The sequence below is a fragment of the Misgurnus anguillicaudatus genome, chromosome 2 (genome assembly GCF_027580225.2).
Source record: "Misgurnus anguillicaudatus chromosome 2, ASM2758022v2, whole genome shotgun sequence".
In the NCBI taxonomy this organism is placed as follows: Eukaryota; Metazoa; Chordata; class Actinopteri; order Cypriniformes; family Cobitidae; genus Misgurnus; species Misgurnus anguillicaudatus.
In genome coordinates, this window is record NC_073338.2 from 38986526 (window position 1) to 39010155 (window position 23630).

Consider the following 23630-nt stretch of genomic DNA (forward strand, 5'->3'; position numbering starts at 1 on the left):
GGGCGTTTTAACACTTTTGGGACAGCATGTGGTGGGGAACAGGGGATAAGGGAGGGGTTTGTGTTAATCTACAGGACAAAAGGGGAGACCCCCTCTCACAAAGAGATAATGGCCCTGTGGACCATGGGGACTCCTCTGAGTGGCCCTCATATAATAGAGCATCTTTGGAGTGGGAGGGGGGCAGGCACACCTCCTGGCAGCACACGTGTCACAAACAAAGCCATGCAATTGTCCGTTCACTAGCGCCGGGGGACTAAAAGGTGGAGGGGTAAAAAAAGGAAAGTTTAGGAAGATGCTCATTTGGCAGTTACAAAACTGATGGTACACACACAAAGGCAGTGAAAAAAGGTTGGGGATCACTGATGTATATTCATATTCTTTGTTTTATCGTAATATTAATAAAACATACATAACACCTACATGCCTACAGCACACAAAGATGCAAGTTTCAGGTTACAAAGGTCGAGCAGACGCACGTTAACAGTGATTCTGTGCCACAGATGGACAGATCCAGGAGGAAGCAACTGTATTGGCTTTTCTTTGTGTATGATACAATGGCCGCTTACATCAGCGTGTGGTGGCACATGGAAAACTCCACCACCCCCCTCCACCACGGCAAACAGACCAGCTGGATCCACACTGATATCATTGAAAATCGTGGCATGTTGGCGAATTTCTCGCGTCAAATGACGTACCAATAGCAGCTGTTTTACCCTCGCTGCCAGAAATGAACCTTTCTAAAAATAGAAAAAGCCCTCACAGAAATGTTTTCTTTGCTCTTTTGGTTACGTTATATATACATAAGTTACTGTAATTTATGATGATATAACTGAATTATTTAATATGTCACTGCAAAAGTTGATAGAGGCCCCTTTAACGCCTTGTATTAGAATATCTTAAAAATATGATACAATAATAACTGATCATTTAAATGACTTTCATTAAAAACATTAATGTGAATTTTTAAATAAGAAAAGAAAATCATAAAGTTAAAAGAAAATAACCATATAAGCACTTTAAAATATTATTTACTGAGTTTTTACAGTATTGTGCACGAGTCTTACACCACCACCAGGTTTGCTGTTTTAGCAAAGGTTTAACCCTTTCCCCACCAGCGTTTTTTTTACAAAGTTTCACAAAATGCCTTCCAGAAAATTTTCTTCTATAAACATATAAACATACAATATAACAAATATAAAACAGACCCTCTGCTTTCAAACAAACAAACATATAAACAGAAAAAAACGGTTTCATCCTATCTATCTTTGATATCTTTTTATTACCTCTCAAATATGGGTTGGTTTCTTCAAAAATACATTAAAGGGGACATTTCACAAGACTTTTTAAGAAAATAAATCTCTGGTGTTTCATGAGTACATTTGTGAAGTTCTAGCTCAAAATACCATATAGATCAGTTATTGTAGCATGTTAAAATTGCCACTTTTTAGGTGTGAGAAAAATGTGCCGTTTTTGGGTGTCCTTTAAAATGCAAATGAGCTGATCTCTTCAATAAATGTCAGGGCTGTGGTTGGATAGTGCAGATTAAGGGGCCGTATTACCCCCTTCTGACATCACAGGGGGAGCCAAATTTCAATGACCTATTTTGCTCTCTTTACCAAGATGCAAACAGAAAACACACAAAATAGGTACACAATTTTCAGAACAAATCGACTTCTGGCAAGCCTGCATTTTTCTATATTGCTCAAGTGAAAAGCTCAGAGTATAGTCTGTTTTTTACATGCAAGCGAATGTACGCACAACGTACGTGCATGGCGATAGCACAGCCTTGTAAAATATAGTTTGATTCGTATGTGTACACAGACACACATGCATCGCGACAAAATGTAACGCATCTCCTCAGCTACATACACGTACGCGCATGCACAACCTATGCATACAATGTACGCAGGGTTTCATAAATTCGGCGGTGCGTACATTACGTGCACACTCTTCTGATGAAGAAAATTGTGCCACACGCACTGTATGCGGACCCTCAAAATAAAAGGATTTATCAAAATATGCGGATTTATCAAAATAAAAAATATGTACTTTTAAACCACAACTTCTCGTCTTGCACTAGTCGTGAGACGCCACAGACCCTACGAATTATCACAACGAAAGGTCGCGCATGATGTATGCAACGCGTAAGATCGCACTGGCTCGTCACATGGCTAGTGCAAGTTAAAATTACTTTTTTTTTGTTGTTGGCGAAAATGACAATAGTTTCACTAGATAATATGCCTTAGTTGGGATTGTTTAGAGCTCTTTGAAGCTGCATTGAAACTGCAATTTTAAACTGCATTGAAACGGTCGACTAATGAGATCCACTAAAATCCACTATATGGAGAAAAACCCTGTAATGTTTTCTTCAAAAAACTTCTCGACTAAACAAAGAAAAACATAAACATCTTGGATGACATTGGGGTGAGTAAAAGTTTGAATTATTTTATGAAAGTGGAGTAAACCTTTAAGATGTTGCATTTAATTAATACTTTACGTACACTCACCTAAAGGATTATTAGGAACACATGCTCAATTTCTAATTAATGCAATGGTGTAATGGTGTGGGGGATATTTTCTTGGCACACTTTAGGCCCCTTAGTGCCAATTGGGTTTAAATGCCACGGGCTACCTGAGCATTGTTTCTGACCATGTCCATCCCTTATGACCACCATGTACCCATCCACTGATGGCTACTTCCAGCAGGATAATGCACCATATCACAAAGCTTGAATCATTTCAAATTGGTTTCTTCAACATGACCATGAGTTCACTGTACTAAAATCACAGTCACCAGACCTCAACCCAATAGAGCATCTTTGGGATGTGGTGGAACGGGAGCTTTGTGCCCTGGATGTGCATCCCATAAATGTCCATCAACTGCAAGATGCTATCCTAGCAAAATGGGCCAACATTTCTAAAGAATGCTTCAACACCTTAATGAATCAATGCCACGTAGAATTAAGGCAGTTCTGAAGGCGAAAGAGGGTCAAACACAGTATTAGTATGGTGTTCCTAATAATCCTTTAGGTGAGTGTATAATATGCTGAATAAAAAATACACACTCCATCTTGACCATTATATGTGTCAGTCCTATTACTGCTGAACATTGTGTACTATCTGCTGACAACAGGAACCCTTTGAGACTCATTTTTGGGAAACGATGAATGTCAGATGACCCCATAATATTTACGCAATCAATAGAGGTTCTCTAAAAAACATACATAATCAATATTGGTTCACATCCAATCCAGATAGCTTTCACATCAACAATAAATTCTCCAGTTTACATTAAGCTTTTTAAAAAGGAAATCTTGAGTGTTATTTCTCAACGTGCACTCAACAAATTTTACAGCAAAGCAAACATTAAGGTGAACCAGACCAGAAGATTTGAACGAAAACTATGTTAAAGTGGCTATTTAAAGCTTTTATTTTCAAACTGGGCTGTTAGCCATGGACGCCTACTTCCAGATGCATTTACTGGATTCCAGTAAAATCACACAGACAGACAAACAGCTTCATACACACGCAGATCTGTCCACAAAAACAGAACCGAGAAAAATGCACGGAAAAAAAATCAGGAAACACAAACACACAACTCATAGTGAAGACAGCCAAAACAATCACTGTGTCGAAAAACAGACTCACAAAACACAGCAGACAACACAGGACATTCCAAATAAAAGCTCTTAGGAAACAATCACAGACCCGACTCAAGTCTATGACATCACCTTCTAACTTCAAACAGAGCTGACGGATGACACTGCTGCACAAATATTGGCCTGAGAGATTTGGTAACAAGTGCGATGTTCTATTAGATCTCCAAACTTTGGCCTGAGTGGTGATTCTGCAAATCTTTCTGAATATGACGTCTGATCGCACGCATTACAGTACATTGTAAATTGTGGAAGAGAAGAAATCAATGCCTTTAAGTGCAGCAGAACTTAAGGAAGATGAATGATAAAATAGATAATAGTTCTAGCACAGGCATTCAGAGTTCCTCTTTCTCTTTCCTGTCACTCCATGCCCTCCTTTTAGCCGTTCATTATATATTATATATTTCAACTTCATATTCCCTCTATATACCCATACGAGCGTGATTAATTTATATTTCCCACCTACATTTCCAAAAGTCTTCTGCTGCCGTTAGTCATGTCAGAATGATCGTATTCGAGAAATGAGTGCATATGAATGACACTTTCTTAATTCTTTGAATATTATTATTTGTCATGAGTCATTCAATTTCACGATGTCTAGTGGGAAACTCAATTTTTATTTCCTTTATATTTTTACTTTCTGAGTAATGTAAGATCTACAGTAAGTTACTGGCAGCTAGTTGCCAGTAACACCCAGTAATACTGTAATTTCTACAGAATTTTTTTCAGTGTAGTCTTTGATATTCGTTGCATTGCATTAGTGCTTAAAAACGGCTAATTCTTAAAGGGATAGTTCACCCAAAAATGAAAATTCTGTCATCATTTCTTCACCCTAACTGTGGGTTTACGCAGCTTTGTGTTGCTCGCTCTAGATTACTCGCGGGATTTATCTTCGTGTCAATATATTCAACTTGGCCGAAGACGCGTTTGAGGCGAATAGCGCTTGTTTTCACGGCAAATGCGCCGCCCATATCATGTAATTCGCATCGCCCCACGCCAGGACACGTCTGATGGCATCTTTGCATTAACTTTGTATGTAATCTACTCGCGCAAATCGTTGAACTCGTATCTGGTGTAAACCCACAGTAATGTTGTTCTAAACCTGCATGCGGTTCTTTATTCTGTTAAACACACAAAAGAATATGGTACCCATATGGTACACTTTTTATAGTATAGAAAAAACAAATACTATGGAAGTGAATGGGTACTGTTAACTGTGGGCTTACCATCATTTATCAAAATATTTTCTTTTGTGTTCAACAGAATAAAGAAACTCATACGGGTTTAAAACAACATGAGGGTATGTAAAAGATAACCGAATTTTCATTTTTGGGTGGAATATCCCTTTAAGGAAGTGATACAGAGAGTTAAACATTAGCGTTGTCCAATGTGTCTATATTTTAGGAACAAAATCACTTGAATGCATTGTATGCACATATAATAAGGAACTTGTGTTCGTGTATAGCCCAGTAGTAGAGATGACGGTCTTTGGTTCAAATGCATACAGCCATGGAAAATTAGGAGATCATTTCAATTGTCCTTTTCAGATTTTCTAGATTTATGTGTTTAAGTAAAATTATAATTTTTCAAATTTTCAAAAGTTCAAATTTGTTGAAAAAAAAAATTATCAGAATTTTTTTTTTGTCAAATCTTTAATGGGTGTTGTCATGCTCTCAGTCTTTTACAATTGCTATTGGGTGATCATGTCACTCCTAAGGTTTGCTTTTGTTAAAATTTAAAAGACACTGAACTGAAATGGTTACAATACATCTAGAAATGGTGATTAAAGTCAAAATTGGAGTGGCATCTTCCTTTTTTTTGTGGCTGTATACTGATACACTGCAAAAAAATTACTCTTACTTAGTATTTTTGTCTTGTTTTTAGTACAAATATCTAAAGTGTCGTTGATGAGCAAACTGACCTAAGAAAATGAGTCTAGTTTTTAGACAAAAAACAAACAAAAGTTAAGTGAATTCGTGCTTCACAGGGTAAGAAAAAATCATGAAATAAGTTCACTTTTTTCTTAAAGGGACATTCCACTTAAAAAAAAAAAAAAAAAAAAAAAAATATATATATATATATATATATATATATATATATATATATATATATATGCTCATTTTCCAGCTCCCCTAAAGTTAAACATTTGATTCTAACGAAAATAGTCCCCTGCTATTGAAAGAAACCAAGGGGACTATTTTCGGGCAGTGCGTAAATATCACTACGCCTGCTGCAGCCATGTTACATCAGCAAAGTCCTTGATTATTACGCCAGAATGAGAGTATAGTTAGCCATTTCTGCCTAGAAAATCACAACTTTTAATTTTCTGTTGGTCTTAGTACACAAAGTACCTACAGAAGAGTCAAGTTTTAAATAGGAAAAATATTTGAAACTCTTTAAGATTTTTTAAGCGTGATGCTAATGGTCTAATCAGATTCAATGGATTGTGCTAAGCTATGCTAAAAGTGCTAGCGCCAGACCCGGAGATCAGCTGAATGGATTCCAAAACGGTAAGAATCAAATGTTTAACTTTAGGGGAGCTGAAAATGAGCATATTTTCAAAAAAAGTGGAGTGTCCCTTTAAACACTTAATTTAGGGGAAAAAATCAAGAAAAATGTTCTTACCACATTGGCAGATTCTTTGCTTGTTTCAAGCACAAATTGATTTAAATTGTATTTTTTTTGTCTAAAAACTAGACTGATTTTCTTATGTCATTTTGTTTATCAAGAAAATGCTTCTTGATTTAGGAGATTTTGGATATTTGTACTTAAAACTAGACAAAAATACTAAGTAGGAAAGTCATTTTTTGCAGTGTGAAAAAGGTATAACTTGTAATGCACTGTAATGTTTTTCTTTAGCGCAATTGGTAGAGCACTGTGTAAGCATCACAAAGGTTGTGTTTTTTTTCTCAAAGAAACACATACTGATTAATATGTATACCTTAAATGCCCCATAATCCACTTGGGATTAAAGCATCTGCCAGATGCATACATGTAAATATGCGGCCAGTGGTTTGGGGTTTTTCTGTTTATACACCACAAACAGAGATCTTTAAGATTCCCCCATGACCTTTCATTTAAGGGCATGTCCTCTCTAATCTCTGAGTGTGTTTGTGGATCATAATTTCTTCTATTGAAGTTCCAGCCCTTATCACCACAGCAGTGGCCCACAGAGGCAATGAAGTGTCTTTCTCTCTGTAACTGTTTGTGAGGTCAGGGGAGGGGTAAGAGGTCAGGGTTTAATCAGTTTAATGGCTTCTCATTCATCTCTTTCCCCTGATGACCCCCAACCCCTGTCCAGCATGACCCCCATGGCAGCTGCTGATCTGTGGGTGACCCCAAAACCACCCACATTAGCTGATCCACCCCATCCTATTACCACCTACACTGGCCCTAATGCAGTACCCAGCTGACATAAAATGCAACGATGGTAAATACAAAGTCGACACTTATAAAGCCCTGTGGGCACTCATGTGCAATAGATGAGATTGGTATATCATAACCCTTTAAACTTTCTACCCCCTTAGAGACCTTTCTTGTTAATAGTTTATTGTAGTTCTGCATAGGTCCTACAGTTTTCATTTATACTTCTGCGTCATCATCTGCGTCAATGCGCAATTACACATGCAGACCACTAGTTGGCAGTATACATGCGTGTAACCCACAGTAGCCGTGAAAAAGCCAAAGAAGCAGCCGTTTGGCCTGTAAACCCACAAAAGAAGAAGAAGCAGCAACTTCCTCAGAAGCGGAAATGCCTATGAAGAAATGAGACGCAGATTTTTTTACCTGTTGGGAGGGGTTCTAGCTGACCAATCACAACGCTTGCATTCCGCGTATAATGGACACGTTGTTAAATTTTTGGCAAGGTGGCGTCAGGCTATGCATAGCCTACAGCGTAGCTACGGCATAGAGTATACATGCGACTATAAATGACTAGGGCTGACAAAAGATTAATTGCGATTAAATGCATACAAAATAAAAGTTATATATTAGGGATGGGCATAGATGAATCTTAAGGTGCGTTCCATTCGACAGGGTCCCTACGGAGTGTTCACTGCTCCCTACTCCCTGAGCACGGTATATCAGTTAAAGTGGACTTCACGGACAATAACCGCTCGTTTTGAACGGCCTGCAAACGTCATCAAAGAAAGTCAACGACGGGGTCGCGCAAATTGATATAACATAAGACTACATTCATATTTTAATTTTTATTTACTATCACATTTAAAATATGTACACTATTCAATTAAAAAAACATTGAGTACTACGTAATGGAAAACGTATGTTTATTATACACTTAAATTGACTATTGCTGCTATTACTTGACTATTAACAGTATTGAAGCCCTGCTGTAACTGTCACGCAAATATGAAAGTTAACTTTTATTTGGTTAACTATGTGTATTTATGTGTTTTTAAATGATTGTCATACAATTGCATAGCGGTCTGACCGTTCTGACTGGTGATCACGTGATGCGCAATGACAGTTGGGTGATTATCGCTCTCCACTTCCTGTGAAGTGATGTATCGATGTTCCCTGATTCCCTATGCCGTGTGCAGTGCCCTTCGAACTGAACATGTTCGCTCCCTTCGGATTGGAATCTCACTTAAGATGGCGGAATACCCTGTGAAGTCCACTTCGCAGTCCACTTACGGTCAATTGGAACGCACCTTAAATTAAATAAAATACAAAATAAAAGTATTTTTTTGCATAATATTTGACACACATGCACACACACACACACACACACACACACACACATATGCACTGTAATTATTTTGTACACAAATGCATATATTTTTTTGAATCATTTACATGTATATAAATATTTATTTAGATTTTAATGTATTTTATATTATATATAAATAAATAAAAATATACATAAACACATTTTTTATTAAATGAATACATGTATGTGTGTATTTACATATAGATCATAATTACATACAATAAATACACAAAAATACATTATGTGCAAACAAATGTTTATTTTGTATGCGAATAATCACGATTAATCTTTTGAAAGCCCTAAAAATTACAACGTATCTTAAAAATTGAAAATTTATTTCAAACATTACTCAACCTCAAAACACTCCAAATCTGATTCATAAAACACAAAATGTTAATTTTTATCCAGACCTCTATTCTCCATATAATAAAAATGAATACTAATCTACTTCTAGCATGACTAGAGAAAGTAATGAAAACTTTTTTTGGTAACACTTTATTTCGATAGTCCACTTTACACATTTTACTAACTATAAGTAACTTTGCAACTACTTATCAACTACCAATCTTTAGAGAATAAGTAAACTGTCTGCTAAATATCTACTAACACTTTATTGCGATGATATCTCAACAGACTTTCAACTGTCTATAAGTATCTTTGCAGGTGCATGTCAACTTATTCCACTAACCCAAACCTCTTCCCTAACCCTAACCCTTACCGTCTATTAATACTCTAATGACAGTTAGTTGACGTATAGTTGCAAATTGTTGAAAGTTAGTTGACATGTAGTTGAAAAATGATTTATAATTAGTAGAATGTCTAAAGTGGACTATCAAAATAAAGTGTAACCCTTTTTGGTAGTTCGTAACCAACCAAACCATCTGTTCCTCAAATAAAGCAAATAAATTACTACTGTAGATACACCACAAGTCATACGGAACACTTGCACAATACCTTAAAAGGTGCTTTTTGATCGTTTTGCGGAATAACAACCCCAGTTCCAATTTACTTTCAATTGATAGAACATAGGTAGAACAACTGGTAAATAAATGAATTTTGGGTGACTATTCCTTTAAGAGCAAGAAAAACAAATATACCATTTGTTGTGACCAGGCATTGTTAACAGCTTATCAGAACACTAAACATAACCTAGATACTATGTTTACATTATCCACATCCTTTCTGTTTCTACTATCACAACAAAGCCTCTCTTCTGATTAAGCCAAATAGCCACCATGTGTTCTGGGTGCCGACCCCTGGTAATTCAACCTGAGGCTTTGACATACAGAGAGCGGCGGATGAGATGGTTGATTCGCTCATTCTGTCTTCTCACTCTCTTTCTTTAAAATATTCAGAGACAAACCGGCTCCTGTTACCTGGCTGGACAGAAGGCTTTTAGATCTACTTTCCAACCACAGCATCTCCAAGGACAACAAGTCAGGAGTGTGTTGGTGTTTGAGAGCCCTCTCGTTTGTCCATGGATAGAAAGAAAGTCTACGGTAGTTTTCATACGAACATGTGTGATGACTCAGATATTCTCTGAGCCCTTTGCATTATTTATTGAACTGACGGTCTGTTCAGCTTACAAACAAGCGGACATTTTGAAGGACACGTGTTGGATTCTTTTCAGCAAAAGTCATCTGGGTTTCATAAAAATCATCTGAAGCAAGACTTTTCATAGGGGTCATAGGGACTGACTTAGAGGTCGCCATAGCCACAGGTTTTTCTTCACTCACTATAAGCAATTTGAAGCCTGAGGGGACTCAGAATCACACCATAATATTGCTCTAGACACAAAATAAACAAACTTCGGAGTTGATGGAAAAAACAGAGGTATGCAAGGAACAAGCGGTCAATCCTGGTTACCTATCTGATTATATTTTCATCCAGATGCATAAAATGAATACATAAATGTAAAAAAAATCATCCACGCCCTTACCTAAATAAAATTAAATGCAGATATATCTTTTGGATGAGATAATTATGTTGTCTGTCAATTCAAATGCTATTCAAAATGATTTGGATGGGGAAATGGCCAGAACAGTGAGAATAACCAATTCAGTGGGCTGTGCATTGAATATGCATTTACTGGACATGATGATGCATTCAAGGTCTGAGCTTAACAATCAATGTCTCTCTCACACCACAACACTTACCATGTGAATGCATCTGGGAATGAATGAGAAGGAGAGCTGAAGGTATTTCTCATGAGCATGATCATGATGGCTGGACTGTCTGCAGGGTCTGAACCAGACACATCTCCCATCACAGTCAAAGGAAATGCAGAAGTAAACTAACAAACACAGGTCAGAGGTCGAGGAGGTCAAATGACTTCTACATCCTGGCTGGATCTAAAAGTGAAGAGAAAACATTCAGTGGTTAATATATAAACTAGGGCTGTCAATCAATTATAATAGTTAATTGCAGTGAATCGCAGTTGCAGTTAATTAGTAAACACAACGCATGCTTCTTTAAGCCAGGGATTTTCAAACATTTTTGTTAGCCGAACTTCCTAAATTGTTTACTTGTTTAATTGAAAGTAAATAATATTTTAATAATTTAAAAGGACATTTGCATGTTTAACTATACATACAAACACAGCTAAAAAACAACGTTATTTTGTGTATTTGGTAAAATACAATGTGTTTACCTGGTTTATGGTTCCAAAAACACATTATTTTCCACATACCGTACATTTTTGTAACTCCAGCTCCTGAAACGCACTGATTTGGTACAAAACTCATCAATTTGAAAAGCTCTGTGTCCCTGATTGGCCAGCTAATCTGTACGTTGTGATTGGTCTGAATACCTCTGACGTCAGCTGGAAATGTGATGCTCCTTACCATGTTTGAAAAATTCGCTCACAATGTAATGCTAAGAGATTAATTTACAGGCTAAGCGGGAGGAATTATGATAATGTCGGTCTTGTCTGTATCACCAATCCCAGGAAATAAACTGTTGCCTACAATCTGTGTGTTTGTTGTAGTCCAAGAAAAGAGATTTACGTTGGAGACCATAACTTGCGTCATCGTTTACATTGGGGTTTGTACCTTTTGCAAATCATTAACATGCATTTAAAAGGGCATTTTTCCGTTTAACATTTCTGTTTTCATTTTCCCGATGGTTCTTCTTATTCTTTTCGCTATTCGATTTGCTTTACGTTTTAGCCTCTCTATTTAGCTTTTCCGTGACTCTTTGGGTCTTCGTCCGAGATCTATAAATAAATCTGCGCATGACGTACAATCAGAGCCAATCAGCGAGCTTGTTACATCCACCTGGTCATAGCTAATTTGCATTTTTTATTTGACCATTTGCAAGGACCCAAAGAGTCACGGAAAAGCTAAATAGAAAGACTTAAATGAAAAGCAAATCGAATAGCGAAAAGAATAAGGAGAACCATCGGGAAATGAAAACAGAAATGTAAAACGGAAATGCCCTTTTAAATGCCTAATTTAAACCTGAATTTGTAGTTCAATTTATAAATCCAGTTATTTATTTCTCTTTTTAAATCTCCTTTTGAAATACATTTAGAAATTCCATTATTTAATTAAGAATTTATAAATGCAATTTAAAATGATTAATTATATTACTTTGAACAATTTATTAATGAATTAATATTTCATTTCTATGTTATTTTTATAATCTCACTTTTTATTGCCTAATAAAATGTTAAATAATGTTTTTTTTTGTAACTTTGTCTATTTATTTAAAGATTAATTAATGAACTTTTAAACAAATCAATTAATTGCTATTTTATTGTCCAGGTAGTTATTAAATATTTAAGTTCTTTATTACATTTTGCATGACTCTTGTGGTCCTCCATAGGAAGTGGGATCTTGTTTCTATCATGACACTAAAACCCTAGCACATGAAATGTCTATGTTTCCATGACAACTGTGAAATTATATCATGGAAAAGCAGAAGCATCATGCACAGCAAGAATGTCTTCCATGATATCTACAAAAAGGTGTGTGTGAGAAAGATAGAGAGAGAGAAGTGAAAGAGACAAAGAAAAAAGAGAGACAGTAGCTGTGTCTGAATTCGCTATATAGTCCACTATATGGGGGAGGAAGTGAATAAGTGAGCGAATTGGGACACTGATGTAAATATCATGCGTCAGAGAGGACTGTCGCGGAGATTTGTCGTAAACATAACGCATAACTATTATGTTTACATATTATATTTAAAGACACAATATTAGATTTCACTACTTGGGGTCGCATTTTTAAAACAATAACAAAAGGTGAAGCTTACAATGATGTAGAATGGAGGGATGGGAGATTTTTTTATCATCCTAAGTATGGAATTCGCTAAAAATGTTTACGGATAATGAATAAATTTTTTATTACCTGTACGTTTGATCACATTTTATGCCATCGTAATGAATTAGCCGCAAGGCACAACAGCGACGTGCTAGATGCTGTAAAACCACCTCTTCCGCATTTGTCCACATGTGTTGCCATTGTTTTTACAATCGGAAACCAAGGATAGTGCGGATATAACTTAATTGATAGGCGACGATGACAAGCCATTATTTAAAATAGGAATTTCTCTGGATTTACAAATCCTTGGGAACTTCTGGGTTAATGTAAGTACATTGCATGAAATATATCATACTGTGCAAGCGTTTTTTTGGGGGGATATTGCATTATAAAAATCAATAAAATTATTACATTTAAAATAAAAGTTACTGTCTATCACATTTATTTAATGGGATTATTTAAAAAAAGAAGTACATAAACATAAATTTGTAGTGTTTACTGTCAGTATCCTCCAGCTGATTCCAGTCAGTCTATATAGGAGATAGGGAGCAAATTCAGGCACAGCTACTGAGAAAAAATAGAAAGAAAGAGGGAGAAGAGAAGAGCAATAAAAGTAGAACAAATACAGAGCAAGATATAATGAGAGCACTACAGATATCTCATGTCGCCCCACAATGGCTGCCCTTCCTGCCAAACAGGCCCATCAGTTAAGCGCTAAATTTCCCATGAGGCCTTGCAACAACGCTCGGCACTTCCCAGACCCTGGTGTTTAGAGCGCTCGGGGCTTTAAGTGTTTTCGACTCTACCTGAATTTACCAATGACAAGTGCTGTATAAACTGGGGCACAGGCTACGGTCAGTGACATAGGTCGGGCTGAAGACTCCCTTGATAATATCACTGTGTGAACAGTACAGATTTTGTGACATTTTGATAGCTGTGTTTCTAACCTCCTGCCTCTATATTTAGAGCGATTGCTGCATTTTGTACTGCAGATTTGTTAAATCCGATAAGCTATGACAAACAGTACATATAAAAATAGGAATAAAGAATCTTTGATAATTTTGATCCATATCCCCATCTCCACATCCTTTCACTTCTTTTACCTTCTTGATCTTCACAACCGCGATCTTTCTTTTTCCCTGAAGCACAGTAGCATGTTGCTAAAGGTGACCCAGCCTGAAATCAATAGGTGCCGCCTGAATTAGTCAGAGACATATGAGGTGGAGTGTAAGCCGAGATTTGGCAAAGCTATCGGCACAAACAAATGCCGTGATCGCTCTCTTATCCTCTCCACTGAATGATGTCATCAAAAAGTTTATAGTTTGAAATTAAAAATAGGTCACAATGAAACAGATGTGAGTCAGAATTTGGCCTTTTTTATTAAGAGGCAATATTTGCCTCTTGGGCATTTATTTAGGGGCAGACAGATACTAACAAATTTTGAGAGAAACATCAAAAACTGAAAAGTGTGGATTGGGTTTTTAGGAGATAGAAAATATCATAAACCTGGTATGTACAGAAGAGAAAATAAGTATTTGACACGTCAGCATTTTTATCAGTAAGAGGATTTCTAAGTGGGCTATTGACACAAAAAATTCTACCAGATGTAGCCATCAAGCCAAATATTGAATCCATACAAAGAAATCAGAACATTTAAGTATACAAGTTGAGTCATAATAAATAAAGTGAAATGACACAGGGAAAAAGTATTGAACACATGAAGAGAACAAGGTGAAAATGGCATTAAAAGCCAGGAGATCACCTGAAATCTGTCAGTATTGAGAAAAAAACCCTGCCCCCATCAGTACTAATTGATATCAGCTGATTTAGTCCTAATTGATAGCCTATAGGCTTCTCATTACCTAGGAGGCACACAGGAAAGACTTCATGATGGGTAAAAGCAAATAACTCTCTTAAGATCTTTGTAATCTTATCGTTGAATGGGGGAATGGTTATAGGCGCATTTCCAGAATGTTGAATGTTCATGTGAGCACTTTTGGAGGCCATTATCCGGAAATGAAAAGAGCATCACTTCACCATAAACCGGCCACGATCAGGTGCTCCACGTAAGATCTCTGTCCGAGGAGTCCAAAGAATAATCAGGAGAGTTCTCCAAGAGCCAAGAACCACTCGGGCAGAACTTCAGGAGGACCTTGTGTCAGCAGGTACTGTTGTTTCAAAGAAAACTATAAGCAATGCACTGAACCGCCATGGTATCCATGCACGCTCACCACGCAAGACTCCATTGCTGAACAAAAAGCATGTTGAGGCTCGGTTAAAGTTTGTAAAAGAGCATTTGGAGAAGCCTGTAGATTATTGGGAGACTATAGTATGATCAGATGAAAGCAAAATTGAACTTTTTGGCAGTCACTCTACACACCATGTTTGGAGAAGAAATGGCACTGCCCACCACCCCAGCAAGGGGTACTGGCAGACTTTATATTATTGAAAGCAGGATGAATGGAGAAATGTACCGAGACATTCTGAATAAAAATCTGCTGCCATCTACCAGAAAGCTGAAAATGAAAAGAGGGTGGACATTTTAGCAAGACAATGATCCCAAACACAAGGCCAAGGAAACAATGAAGTTGTCAGTCAATCACCTGACGAAAATCCTATAGAAGATGCATGAAGAACTGAAGATCAAAGTTCATAAAAGAGGCCCAAGGAACCTTTAAGATTTAAAGACCATTTGTGTGTAAGAATGGGCCAGCATCACTCCTGAGCAATGCAGACGAGAGAGGTTTCTCCATACAAGAGGCGTCTAGAAGCTGTAATCACCAACAAAGGCTTTTCTACAAACTTTTAAATAAAGTGTGTTCAATACTTATTCCGTGTCAATTCACTTTATTTATTATGACTTAACTTGTATACTTAAATGTTCGGATTTCTTTGTATAAATTCAATATTTGGCTTGATGGCTACATCTGGTGGAAATTGTGTGTCAACAGCCCACTTAGAAATCCCCTTACCGATAAAAATGCTGATGTTTCAAATACTTATTTTTGCCGCTGTAAGTAACAATGGGATGTAACGAATCTGTGTATAATCATTGCATTTGGTGTTTCTCTGTGCCATGACATCCAATGAGCTTCTTACTATTATACCATATTATGAAAAAATGTGCTCTATATTGGCAACAGCTTGTCTATTATTAACATTATTAGCTGCTAAACATGCGGGTGCATTTGAACAAAAGGAAAACAAAAAAGATGTCAAATATGTTCTGAAGAGAAGAGAAAAATATATTAATGCGGTTTTAAAGAGCCTGGTTTATTTTCTTTTTGCACTAAATGGGGTGTGTAATTTTGATCTCACAAAACAAGCGAAACATTGGGGAATCTAATTCATCCCAGCCAGGTGGTAAATTCGTAAACAAGCCACGGTGTCAAAAGTAGACATAATAAAACGATAGCTAAAGGATCTGTAAAGCACATCAGCCAGACATCCAGGGTTCTGACCCAATTTTATATCCCTAAACGCAGACAAAAATGAATGAATAAATAAATGAAAAAGAAAGGGGGTGGTGCTCTGTTAGGTGAACTCAACTCAGAGCATCGTAAATGATTAATGCCCCTCCTCTTAGGGGTATAGCTGCTTCCTGTACAAATGACCCACATGCAACAGACAGAGCAACCTTAAAGGGATAGTTCATCTAAAAATGAAAATTTGGTCATTAATGACTCACCCTCATGTCGTTCCAAACTCATAAGAATTCATCTTCGGAACCGAGAGCTTTCTGACCCTCCATTGAAAATCTAGTAACGGTATACAGTGGCGGATGCAGAACTGAATCTATGGGTGTCACTTTTGAATAAGAAACTATAACAAGTCTATAAAATTCGTCAAAACTTCAGAACACTAATTTAAACAGCATACACACACACCCGAACTGCACGTCACATTTTTGACATTATTGATACTTTAAATTGTAATGCAACGTGACATTTATTAAGCCTTTTTGGTAAAAAAAAATATTGGGCTCTCATAGCCTACAAAAAAAGAACCTGCACACAGTGACAGGAAATATAAATGAACCCAAAAAAAACTTATACTTTTTTAAATAACCTATTAAAGTGTTTAAATAAATACGGCTACTAAATGCTTAAAATGAAGCTTCTAACATCATATTCTCTTCATGCAAATAACTAAAAATATATTTTCGTTCTCACATATTTAAGGTAACTTACTAAATAAAGAAAGAAAAAGGGAATTGCTAGAATAATTTTAGACTCTGGGGTTAAACGAAATGACAAATAAATAAACATTTAATATACTTTTTGATGAGCACAAGAGCAAGCCTACTCGTGAAGAGCGGAGCCGAGGAGCGCGCATATCAGACGTGAACGAAAGGAATAATGGATTTAATGCTTTCACTTCATTTACTGACAGTTTCACTTGTTAGTGAGGATAGTAATGGCTAACAAGATGACGCCGAATTACATACAACATAATTACCTAACTAAATCTGAGAGAATGCAAACACATTACAATATTTTTTCCTCCGCCCGACGGCCAAGGCGCATCATTTATTTTTAGCCCGACAGGAATTCGCCATAGCCCGTAATGGACGTCCGGCAAGCGATTTTGCGAGGTTTGTTTTGTAGAAAGACTTTCTTTAAAGTGAATTTCGTTTTGTATAAATTGTATCTTAATATTAATCAATGTTTGATCAAACAATTGCCTCGATTTAATAAATAAGAAGCAAACCAAGAACGTCTGTGGTGTGGATTGAAGGGAACCCACTATATTTCCGCAGCCTACGTCTTTCTGCTTTAATGCATTTCTTAAATTAATGTCTCAATTACAAAGTAGGCTTATATGTTGTTATGATAGGCTATTTGTTGCTTAAAAGCAATAGGCTATATTGTATAAAGTGTAGCAATAAACGTGGCGTGACTTAGTGCTGCTATATCGCTATATCAAACAACATCACTATGATCAGATGTTTTCTTTCTATTTTTTACCCCGCTGTCATATTTGTTGTGTGTTTATGTTATTGAGAGAAAAGCGCATATTTATAACGTGTTGTTATTCAAAATACGTTTTCTACTTGCTTGCAAAAAAAGTTCTCAAAGTGATCATGGCTGAAAGCTGCTCGGGAATATTTCATTATAACGCAACATTCAACTGCTTTAATAGTTTTTAAATAGTTATCAGGCTTACTTATAATTTTACTGTTTTTAACATAACATAACATGCAATAGATAAATTACACCACATAAAGTAGTATACATGTCTAACTATACAGAGTAGTATTTTTTACATTTCTGATTGGGCGGGCCAGCTGTCAATCGCCCATAGCTCCGCGCCTGACGGTATACTGTCCATGTCCAGAAAGGTAATAAAAACATCATCAAAGTAGTCCATGTGACATCAGTGGGTCAGTTAGAATGTGTTGAAGCATCGAAAAAATAAAATTACGACTTTATTGAGCATTGTCTTTTCTTCCGCGTTTGTTGTGAAGGGCATGCGCGAGACTTAAGTCACTTAAGTGACAGCAGTGATGCGGATGACGTGTTATCCTCGGACATGTTTGCGAAGTTTTTTTTCCAAACTTGCAGCGTGCGTCTCCCACAGACTATAAACGAAGCCTGGGCGCACAAAAAAAAAACCAACAAAAAAAGAGCTGGGGCGCACCAGATAACACGTCAGCCGCATCGTATGTCATCTGCGTTACTGCAGTCACGTGACTTTAGTCTTGCGCATGTGCTTCACAACAGAACCGGAAGAGAAGACAATGCTGAATAAAGTCATAATTTTTGTTATTTTTGGACCAAAATGTATTTTTGATGCTTCAACACATCCTAACTGACCCACTGATGTCACATGGACTACTTTGATGATGTTTTTATTTCGTTTCTGAACATGGAAAGTATACCGTTACTAGATTTTCAATGGAGGGTCAGCAAGCCCTCGTACTAAATCTAAAACATCTTAAACTGTGTTCCGAAGATGAACGGAGGTCTTACGAGCTTGGAGCGACATGAGGGTAAGTACTTAATGACATTATTTTCATTTAACTTCTAATGCACATAAAACAGCATGCAAATTAATACATTTAAGTGATCATTCACAAACGCACATACATTACCTCGCATCACATTTCAAAGATGAATGATGTAGGTAAATGCATACATACAAGCATGTGTATGCATGACCGCAACTCATTAACAAGCTATCACACAAACATCTTAAATTAGCCATTCTGCCACTGACACTGTCTTTTCACAACACACATTCAATCAGCTTAAATAATGCTTGTCTGGACACAGACAGTAGACCTTCATTAAAAATCTGCCATCTAAATGTAAATAAGACCACATCTGCCAGTGTGCATTTATTAATCCCTTGGAGTACATAACAGATGACTAATATAACATTAAAAAGGTCATAGCACTATATTTTTTCGTTATCAGCTTGAAATAGCATTTCTGCATGCCATGCTTTGTGATCCTGTCACAATATAACTCGGGCTTTACAACGAGGCGGTCTCTTATAAGCCTTGAATAACATTATAGGTTAAAAAATAAAACGATGCAACGATCGGACTACATTAAATTAAGAAAGCTATTGCGCAGCCAGTATAGATCAATTTAACAACCACATCACATTCAAGGAAATAACTGTGCCATTACATTTGTAGGCGTGTGATACTGAAGTATAATTTAAATATAGTTCAGGTAAGTCTGTAGTTGTAGTGAGTCTGTCAGGTTTGTTTTGTTTTGTGCCTGACACTTTTTTAAGTGTCAGAACCACAATATATGTCAGCATGGAGCTCCCAGGGGGTTAGGATGCAAAGTGCTGAATGGTGTTGTTTGCTAGGCTGGATGGGTGGGTTTGGAGTGTAAATCCATCTGCAAAGGGCTGTGTGGTGGTGTGGACCCGCTGAGCTTGCGTCCCCCACTGTGCCTGACAGCAGTATCTCAAACTCTCTCTGCCTGATGAGTGAAAACACAGAGCTAAAAACACGTAGCTAAATAAGATACTGCCTGGAAGAAGAAAGAGACGCATGGAAGTCAAAAATATCCAACCATTTCTTCCTGGAAAGATTTTGGGGCAAATACTGCTACATGTAGGAACACATTTTACGTGTGTTTCCTGTAAATCAAACCCAAGAAGTAACAACTTACAAATTAATTTTGCACTGAACCTATCCAAGATGGTTTCTAAGGATGATAGCATTATAAATATAAAAGCATTTTAAAGAGTTGATTCAGTTTTCTGAATCACGCTGTAGAGCGATGTTACAGTATACACTTTAAATAAAGTACATCAGGGCGCAATAGTAAAGCCTAGGGCTGGGTGATATATATCGAGGGATTCTCATGCGTGTTTTATTAGTAAAGCCAGTTCCTTGATTAGAAGTAAATCGCTGCCAGCGGCTTTCAGATGGAGCGGCATTTACTACACAAAGCCATAGTTCACTGACAAGTTGGGCCATATCACAATATTTATAGCAGGCGATACATCCTTGATAATTAATGCGAAATTGCCCCAATTGTCAGCGATAAGCTTTGAAAATCGCACCAGGTCTGCCGTTAAGTTTTTCGGGGATTCCCGTAGAATCTCAAAAACAAAAAATACAACATCTGTGGCTGCAAGCAATTAAACGTGCAGACTGGGACAACGCAAATATCAAAGAGGCTTGTGTTTGTAGTGCTCATTTCATTTCAGGTAAATCATATTTTTTCAGCCCTGTTAGATTAAACTAGAAAGCCTAAATAGTATGAACAGTTTGACCCCATGCTGCACGCGCACCCAATAGTCATTCAATCTTTACAAACCTTGAAGGGGTCTATACATTCAACGCCACGACACGTGGTAACAGATACTTTTACCATGTTAATCACAGTCGCAAAACCACCGCGTCCAGTGTTAGTGGATTCTATTTTAGAAACGGTTCTGCGATGTCGCTGCTGACAGTTCCACCTAAACTCAGAAATCTCAAATAATGACCGTTCTGAACATTCTGAATATTAATCATCAAACATGAATGAGGAAAGACTGATTAGAAATCTATCAAATCCCTCAAGTTTAACAAAGAAACCCATAAGAAGCGAAGGTGTGTGTCTCTGTATGTGCGCTCCTCAACTGCACTGTGAGAAGCGTTGAAAAAATTAAATACGACCCTGTCAAATCCTGGCCATATTACAGAGATGTCGATTCACCCAGGACTCATATTATCACAGGACCTCAATGTTCTGCGAAATTTGGTAGGTCATTTGCTAGGGAATTTTTACTTTACAAATTACAGACATGGCATATTTGCACGGAATTAAGACCACAGACAACCTCCACAATTTTTACAAATCACCCATGCGAATAGGGCTAAAGAGAGCGAAGGTTTCTGGTACATGAATTTACAATTAATTTCAACTTTCTTGACTAGTGAGAAGTTGCTATAAATTATAAAAACAAAGTTGAAATAACTTAAGATAATTAAACTTTATTTTTATAATTTATAGCAACTCCTCACTAGTCAAGAAAGTTGAAATTAATTGTAAATTTATGTTACATAAACTTTTTTTACTTTTTTTGAAAATGTGCTTATTATCCAGCTCCCCTAGAGTTAAACATAAAATTTTACCGTTTTGGAATCCATTCAGCCGATCTTTTGTCTGGCCCTACCACTTTTAGCATAGCTTAGCACAATCCATTGAATCTGATTAGACCATTTAGCATCGTGCTGAAAAATAAGGAGTTTATATATTACGCAGTGCCCAAAAATAGTCCCCCGCTATTGAAAGTTACTAAGGGGACTATTTTCGGTTGCTGGGTAATATAACTGCGCCTGCTGCAGCCATGTTACGGAAGCAAAGTCCTTTATTATTACGCCAGAATGAGAGCATAGTTCCTAGCCATATCGGCCTAGAATTCGCAATTTTTAATTTTCCGTCAGTCTTAGTACACGATTTAACTTCAGAAGAGTCAAGTTCTAAATAGGAAAAATATCGAAACTCTTTGATTATTTTTTTGGGCGATGCTAATGGTCTAATCAGATTCAATGGATTATGCTAAGCTATGCTAAAAGTGGTAGCGCCAGACCCAGAGATCAGCTAAATGGATTCCAAAACGGTAAAAATCAAGTGTTTAACTCTAGGGGAGCTGGAAAATGAGCATATTTTCCAAAAAAAGTGAAGTGTCCCTTTAAGGGCATCAAGGTGCATCAGTAATTTGTGAAACATGCAGAATGTGAAACGTGTGGAGTTATTTAATTTTCTGTTCTTAAAGGCAGAGTGCACAATGTTTGATAAACGCTTTGGAAAGGGAGTCGGGCCGATTACCAAAACACACTTGTAGCCAATCAGCAGTAAGGGCCGTGTCTACTAACCGACATCCTTGCCGGGGTTGCGTATGTGTGGGGCGGGTCTATCAAAAGAAGGTCCAGATTCTATTGGGATAGGGGCGTGTATGATTAGGTGATTTCAAATATCAACATTGGCTTTCAAACATTGTGTACTCCGCCTTTAAATATGTTTCATTTTTATTCAAACAGATTTTACAAACTTAAAGGTATAGCGGAAGATTTTCACGAATTATTTAAAAGAACCGCCCCTCCACATTTTTTTAAAATGCACACGCGCCACACTCTACCTCCTCCCGAGAGGGAACGCCTGTTAAACGCGTGCACGAGACAGAGAGAGAGCATGCAGGAGCTCAGTTCTTCTCTTCGCTCTGTTTACAAGTTGCTGTCGGCATTTTTACCGTGTCTGTGCGGTTCGTGACTGGTGCCAGGGCTAGCATCGCTAATCATAGCTTACATCAACTTTTACTAGCAGTGATTTCTTCAAATAGCATGACAAAATGTACCTTTCCAGTAGAAACTTCGTGTGGGAAGACCAACCTGTCCTATTAGCTCACGCCAGAGGCTAGCGTGTCTCCCATAAACACTGTGGTCTTGTTTCTTTCTTCATAGTCCTTTCTCTTCTTGTCATACAATTCGTTGCGACCCTCAGACACAACACAGTGAGAACACAAGCTTCAATGAATGGTTGAAACCGTAGCACAACACACATACACGTGAAAGCGCGCATGTGCAAAAAGCGAACCTAGGGACGAGCACGTACGCCGGTTATATGTCAACATATCATCAGAATGATTGACATCTGGGATGACCAATAATATAGGTGATCCACCCGGAAAACGAAAATCTTCCGCTAAACCTTTAAGGCATAATTGCATATTACATTTCAAAATATTTACCAAGTTGTCGCATTTTCCCTTTAATATCTTGCAGCCCTTATAATAAGATAACTGCATCTTCACAACCTTGCACTCAAAAGTGGCCTGCAAGATTGGCAAGGGTGGTGTGGTAAAGCGTTCAACACCAATTTTGTGGATGCTGTCACACACTGTTATACGATTCGCATGAATCAAGCCATAAAACAACACATACAGCGAGTGCAAACAATTTGAGCAATTTCAAAGACACAGCGCTACATTAAACAAAACGTTATCACCTACGTAATACACATTTAGGACAAGGCCGTAACATACAATCTAAGAAGCTTGGAACAGACAAACAACTGCTTTGTTTTCAACACGAAGACCGGCCATCCTCTCACCCATCCTGTTCTGCCGTTACACCTTAGACATATTTAGCACCACCGGAAGGAAAGAAGAGCCGGCAGTATCATTTTCCAACCAATGTGTAATTCAGAGCCCCTTTTATGCTTTACTCCGCATGAGAGAGAGGGTGAGAGAGTCAGAGACTTATATTGAGAGCCCATCTGTCAGTCTCTTTTCTGAATATGTCCATGTAATTCTATTTTATTATTCCCGAAGGGAAAAGGAATGAAAGAGAAGAAGAGAGTGAGCGTGGAGGAGAATAGATTGAAAGGAGAGCGGCACACGTGTGAAACCTTAGTAAGAAATAAAAGAAGGAGTTGGACGGAAGAATGTCTGTTACTAAGTACTTAGATAACCCATAATATGTTGAAAGGGACTTATATGGAGAAAGAATGTAATAACGTATAGACA

General features: G+C 37.3%; 1 protein-coding gene across 2 annotated transcripts in view; it reads right to left on the bottom strand.

The window, feature by feature from the left end:
• Positions 1–23630, bottom strand: part of spsb4a (splA/ryanodine receptor domain and SOCS box containing 4a) — an 87951-nt gene that overhangs the window by 59942 nt on the left and 4379 nt on the right. For both annotated transcript variants that reach the window (XM_073855087.1, XM_055203145.2), the window contains one exon: positions 10542–10736. The gene's annotated coding sequence lies outside the window, so the exon portion shown is untranslated. The remainder of the gene's footprint in view (positions 1–10541; positions 10737–23630) is intronic.